General features: G+C 45.0%; 3 non-coding genes across 3 annotated transcripts; all 3 read left to right on the top strand.

Annotated features, from left to right (window-relative positions):
* The first annotated feature begins 1342 nt into the window (after positions 1-1342).
* On the top strand, positions 1343-1414 carry TRNAE-UUC (transfer RNA glutamic acid (anticodon UUC)). The gene has a single exon. It is a non-coding gene; the product is annotated as a tRNA-Glu (tRNA).
* A 3304-nt stretch (positions 1415-4718) lies between these two features.
* TRNAF-GAA (transfer RNA phenylalanine (anticodon GAA)) lies at positions 4719-4792 on the top strand. Its single transcript has one exon. It is a non-coding gene; the product is annotated as a tRNA-Phe (tRNA).
* Positions 4793-5168: 376 nt separating this feature from the next.
* On the top strand, positions 5169-5243 carry TRNAP-UGG (transfer RNA proline (anticodon UGG)). The gene has a single exon. It is a non-coding gene; the product is annotated as a tRNA-Pro (tRNA).
* Positions 5244-6646: the final 1403 nt, after the last annotated feature.

Below are 6646 nucleotides of genomic sequence, written 5' to 3' on the forward strand. Positions count from 1 at the left end.
TTAGGGATCTCTCTTGTTCATAGATCTTGAAACCAGATCAATATCCATTTCTCAATAGATCTATCTATCGATAGAAAGATATAGATCTCTATATGGATCTATCTCCATATCGAAATATGGAAGAACCAACACAACAAGGGCGTAACCAACGGAAGGTTCTCACCCTGTCCCCGACATTGTTCTCCAACGATGTCCCCTGGGCGAAAGGAGCCACCATTCTCTTTCTTTCTTCAATCGTTCCGATCAGGCTCGATGTTAATTGAGGTTCGTTTCGTCCTCCTATACTACGCAATTCTCTGTCTTCGTTCGTGATCATGTTGGGCGAAAGGTAGTTGTATAGGAGCGGCTGTGAAAGGGCGATTCCCCCCTTTCCATTGAAGAGCAAGCTACCTTCCCCACCATTCTGGCCTATTATTGATTGATAGGGATTTTACCGATGCTGAAGGTAGCTTGCTTACCAAGCCACCCACTTGAGAAGCTAGTCGCCAGAAAGAAGCGACGAGGAAGCGAAGCTGTCTACGAAGCAAAGGTACAAAGTGGACTCAATTACATCGAGCCTCTTCTTCCCATTCGGGTTGGGTTGACCCAGAAGTACAGTAAGAAGGAATGGAACCACTGGAGAGTCGTCTGCAGTTCACACTTGGGCAAAGACGACTGACTTTTTGGAAGCGGAACACGAACCGATTTACGCTATTCCGGGTTCTTATTGAGCGTAGCGAAATCAAGGTTTATGATAAAGTCAGCGAAGTTTCTATGGTGTTCTACCTTTGCGTAGTCTCGGTCCACAGTGTAAGGCTCCGCACCTGAGCCTCGTTAGACTCAGCTGAAGTGTAAGGTATAAGTGAAGAGAATAGAAGAGATGAAGTCCGTCACTTAGCCTAGTCTATATCCACAGCTGACGCAACTCCGTACCGACGCCTCACTACTACAATATGTTTTAACTTAACGGCTAAGCGATTTCATAAGCTGAGCTTTCCTTAACCAGCTTCAATTACCATCGAACCTCAACGTACTTTTTTTCTTACTGTAGCATAGGCCTTCGCCACTTCAAACGGGCGCTTCGCCCCTCTTTTTTCTTTTTTTTTGAATTCGAAAGAGCGGGGTCTTACGGGGGGATGAAAGAAAAATAAAGGGATCAGGGGGCTTTATGATCGGAGAAAGAGAAGGGGCATGGTTGGTGTGTCACTGGGTCGGTGAGGGAACCCGTAGGAAGGGGGGACGACCCGCCGAATTCACATCAGAAATCGCCAACATGAACACAAACGAAATCTTGAATTGCGTATAGAAACAAAACGAACCACTTCTATTCTCGGAGCCGAGGTATATGAAGAATGGCTTTTTGGTCCCTTTCGTCCAGTGGTTAGGACATCGTCTTTTCATGTCGAAGACACGGGTTCGATTCCCGTAAGGGATAGGTACTCATTCCCGGCCGCTTTCAGTTAGTGTTCATTGCTGAGTGATCGCTCGCTATCTGGCTTCCAAAGGTGGTCCGGAAGCTTCCTCTCTCCCAGCAAGCAAGACGAGATCACCATTTCTCTCAGTAATGGACTTCCTTTCATTCTTCCTTAGCCTTAGATGTCCTTTCATCTCGAATCTCCATGCATGCGTTCTTTCTCTCCTCCCCTCAGCCATACATCTCTTTTTCTCTCTTTATTTTGCTTTTGGCCGTTTTTGTTAGGCATTGAACCCCACCTTAGGTGCTGAGTGGTGTCCTCTCCTCCCTAATACCTAATACATAATTCCGTCTATGGAGCCTAAAGCTTCAACCATGGCATGGCAGTAAGCAGTAAGTTGGCCTAGTCTCTCGCCCAGCCTTCGCCTTCTTCAGTGGCCGAGTTGAAGCGTTCAACGTCGCCACCTTTCTTTTTCAAGGTTGAGCTTGTGAAATTGAAGCTAATGCTATGCCCCTTGTTCAAGAGAAAGCGAGGACTTTCTTTTAGCTACCGGCCCAAAAAAAAGAGATTAGCCTCTTGATCGATCGATTGATTGGATCGAAGTACGAAGGGGTTGATTGAAGTGTGAGAAAAGCCCAAGACTAAGGCCGAGCAACTAGCTGCTGCAGGATTGGACGTCTATCTATCTCACCACGCTCCCCTACTCCTAACAAGGCCGGCGGAAGGAATGCTCTGCTCATCTTTCTTACGGCTCATTACCGCAGCGCTCGAAAACCCCTTCGGCTTCTTCCATTCAAAAAGGTAGTTTTTCCTATTCTTATTGGTAAATAACGTCTTGAAGTGAAGTGAAGCGAAGGCATTATTGAAGGAAAGAGATGGCGGGTCGGTCAATTGCATTAGGTAGGAGATGCAGGACCTGTCTTAACCGCAAGTGCATTCGCTATTCGATTCCATCCTCAATCCCACAAAATTTTGATTCCAAAGTTTCTATCTCTTCTTTACTTTTAAGTGAGAAGGGGGGTGACAAAGGGTATACTTTCTTCTCTCTATGTCGCCGTCTCATCAATGAGCGTAGATTAATGTTTAGATATGAGATATAGCTTTTGTGCTTGTCAATCTCTATCCCATTCTTCAGGTATAGTTTTCTTTGATCACAGATCGACAGGTGATCCGTCCTTTCTGCCCCTTTCGTCATAAGGCGTGGTCTGACTCTGAGAAAAACCATTCCTGTGTTTAGGTCCCTACTAATATGCAAAGGCTATTTTCATACTTTTGAAAAAGTTTATAGCAATAAAAGCAAAAACAATTCTCAACGCCCTTACGAGGTAGTGATGAGTTAAACTACTCGTCTTGGCATGGAAGTCAGCCCGGTAAGCTGATTCCATTCTGCTACTAGGGTTCCAAACCTTCCCCTTAGCTCTATAAAGACCTTTTCAACTCAAAAAAAAGATGCTAAAGCTATTTATAGTTGTTCGGAAGGATTCGTTTACTTCCTGCAAATTGCTTATGTTATGTAAGAACTAGTAGAAAGAAAGGAATTTTGAAAAAAAAAAGAAAGAATAAGGGCAGCATTGATAGATCGTTGAATGAGAATGCTTGAATGGGAATCGTCTTAGCAACTGGCTATAGACATGAGTCAAAGCCGCCGAGAGAAGAGAGATCATTTTCATGAGAGAGGGACGAGCAAGTGACAGATTGGGAATAAATGGGTAGGCCTTTTCTGAGCGGTCATTTAGAGGCCTTGTTAGCGACCCATCATTCTTCCCTAAGCTGTCAGAGTCCGATCGAAGCGAGCAAGAGATAGAAGAATCATCGCTCATAGATGTGAATTGAGAAAGCAAGCCCGAATTCTTTTTAATTAGGCTCTATAGTCTGGTCCCTGTACCTGGTAAGGTCTGATTGTTATCTGTAAGTCTTGTTTTGACCGCGGGAAGGTGAACTTTGCAAAAGTGCTTATTTGGTTGGGAAAAATAGGACTTCTGACTCCAAGCCTACCGTACCCGAAAAAAAGTTTCCGCTATTGATGTAGCCTCTTGTCGCTACCTACTCGAAAAATCCCATCAAGATAGATTGAATCGACGACCTATACTTAAACTAAAGGCACAAGGGAATCAAGAGTTCAAGAGCACAGAACAGAGGAAATGCGCATGGGTCTCCTTGAAGAACGAAGTCTAAGATAAAGAAAGAAAGGTAGAGTGGGCGCACTTTTGCTCTGCTTGGATTGGCATGGCTGTCCCCCTTTGCTAGTGGAGGCTCGGCCTTTGACTCCGCTTGCCTCTACTTTTCATGTCAAGCGTACAAGTGTAGTTTAGTGGGATTGACTTCTAAAGACAGGAATTCTTTTTCATCTCCCCTGTATAAGTCGACGTCTTAACCTGACTTCCTGAGCTCAGTTGATTGTTGAAGCAGTAGCTCTGGATCGAGAGCTGGATGCTTACCTTATTATTATGAAAAGGAGAAAGGGCTTTTTTTATAGAGAGAGAGATGAGTCAGGGGGGTTTGCTGGCTAACTCGTGCAATCAACGAAAAATTCCTTCGCCTTAGTAAGCTAGCTTTGTAAGCTAAGCAAGCCTGGTTCTCCGGGCTTTCCCCCTTCTCGACCAGACGAAGGAGATATGAATTCCATTCAGGCGGGTAAGGGCTTGGCTTGACCGTGTCTTTTCTCGGGTCGGAGGCGAAAACTGGAAAGTTCATCATTCAGTGGTGGGCTGTTCATAGAAAAGAAGGCGTCGCCCAACGAGTGGCAGATCTGGATAGAGTCTCGCTCATAGAAGAAGAGTACGCGCGCTAGCGCGCTACGGCTTAGGCAGTTGATCGGATCAGATAGCCCTTCGGGCAACCAACCAAACCCGGCACATCCAATTCCATTCCGATCAACAACTTGGAGGTATGGCTGAGTGGCTTAAGGCATTGGTTTGCTAAATCGACATACAAGAAGATTGTATCATGGGTTCGAATCCCATTTCCTCCGGCACGGAAATGAAAGGGGCGGGCGAAATTACGTGAGAGAAAGAACCTCTTGGTGGAGTCCAGTCCCCCGAATAGCACTACTTAGTGACTAGGAGCAGAGAGCCCGTTGCGCCTTGTTTTTCTGCCTATCTTCTTTCTATAAGCAAGCTCCCTCCGGCCGTCCAGTCCCTGGACGGCTCTCGGTTCTTGAGCATGTTGGGGGATTAGGCGGCAGTTGAAAGAGCTGCTCGAAAGCTTGACGAACAAGCGAAAAAGCCTATATATTCTTATTAGTTTAGTCAAGGGCTTTTCCCTTACTAGTTAAGTGGTAAGGTAGGGCGCTATTCGATGAAGAAAACAGACTTTAGGAAAGTGGTTCAGGTAGCTCAGCTGGTTAGAGCAAAGGACTGAAAATCCTTGTGTCAGTGGTTCGAATCCACTTCTAAGCGGGCGAAGGGAACTTTAAAAGGATGAGCGCGCTAGCGCGAAAGCCTAAAGCTAACGGATCGATGTAATTGAGCTCGACTGATAAGGAGAGGTATGAAGTCACTCGACTGATAAGGAGAGGAGCTTTTGAGTTTTCTTGCTAGCCGGGAGCAAGCCGGATTTTAAAATTCAAGTGAAAGAGTAAACCAAAAAATGTGAGCGCTCCTGCACTATACGGCTTTTTGGCGTCCCCCTATCTTGTCTTGCTGGAGGCAGATTTTCTAAAAAAAGCGGTTGATTATTCGGATTGGTTCTCGCATCCCTGTGCCCAAAAGGATGGGCGAGTTCGGTTTGAGTCTTCATCGATCGGGTGGATCTATATGCTCCGGGGTGGTGAGACGAGGTGTAGCGCAGTCTGGTCAGCGCATCTGTTTTGGGTACAGAGGGCCATAGGTTCGAATCCTGTCACCTTGATGTGGGGTCGGAGTCAGCCTCAAACGTAAGTAACTTAGTGCAACCTTTCTTGGAAATGAAAATGGAAAAATCGCGCTTACTTGACTATGTTATTCCGATCACACAAGTTTGAAGATTTTCCGACGATGGTCTATTCCTTTCCTATTCCTAGCCACTATCGTTTTCTTTTTTTATCTTATTTGTCTACAGGTTGGCCTTCTTTGATTGCAGTATGCAGGATCCTCTTTCACTTCGATCTCTATTGGCCGGATATTAATACCTTCTACTAATCATGGAAGCTAGTGTGGCCAATGCGTTAGCATGATCTACGACCAGCCTTGCAATTCTGCATGTTGAACTTCTTCAGCAGATTATTGGCATATTTCTCTTGAGAGATGAAAATGCCAGAGGTAGCACTGCTTCCATCCCTAGGAAGTAATTCATCAACCCCAAATCTCTCATCTGAAAGCTGCTCATCATATCTTGCTTGAAAGATGAAATAGAGGCAGCATTGCTGCCAGTGACAATAAGATCATCCACATAGAGTTCGAGAATGAGAATCTCAGATGTGGATTGGCATTTGATATACAATGTTGGCTCACTGCAGCTCCGCCTGAAACCTTGACTGATAAAATAAGATTCAACCTTGCTGTACCAAGCTCTTGGGCTTTTTCCGCTCGACCGCACCTACATGACTTTGAACCAGGAAGGTTTTTCTAATTGAATGCATGGGTTCTCCGGCTGGATTGGGTTTGTGTTCTGTGACTGGCCTTTCTCTTGTTGTTGTCGAGTGCCTGCAGCTTGACTCCACATAGGCTAGCTCTCCTCGCTTGCACGCCTTGTGGCAAACTAGACTGAAAATTCTTTATATAAATAAAAATAAGAGTCACGCTCTTGAAGCCCTAAGAAATAGGCTTAATCGGTTCGAATCCGAATAAGGGCTCTTTCTCCGGAAAAGGGGAGCATGTCTTAGTGTATTTATCTCTACCAGGAAAAATACACCTAAAAAAATTAACACTCTTATAGAGAAAACACAAACGCCCTCCAACTAAATAAGATCTGCTGCTTACTGCTCACCATAAATACACAACAAATCATGATCAAATACAGAATGACAGGGATTGCCTTACCCTTAACAAGGTATTATCTTCTTCCAGTGAATTGTCATTTACTTTAGGCAAGGCCATGTTGTTCAGTTGAAAGCCTAAGCCAAGAAGGTACGAACGAAGTGACAGGCCCCTTTCGAAGATAGGGGGCGGCTTTCTTGTGGTAGTAATTGCGAGCATCTCTCCTCTTCTCTTAGCGTGCACAGTTTGCTTACATGCCGCCTTAGGCACATCTCTCTTTCTTAGTTTCACGCTGGCCTAATGAATGAAAGTCAGTCTTTTAGTAAGCGTATATAAGCGTGTATAAGCAATTCTTTA

This window comes from Sesamum indicum, unplaced genomic scaffold, assembly GCF_026168435.1.
Source record: "Sesamum indicum cultivar Baizhima isolate 11 unplaced genomic scaffold, ASM2616843v1 HiC_scaffold_107, whole genome shotgun sequence".
NCBI classification, from domain to species: Eukaryota; Viridiplantae; Streptophyta; class Magnoliopsida; order Lamiales; family Pedaliaceae; genus Sesamum; species Sesamum indicum.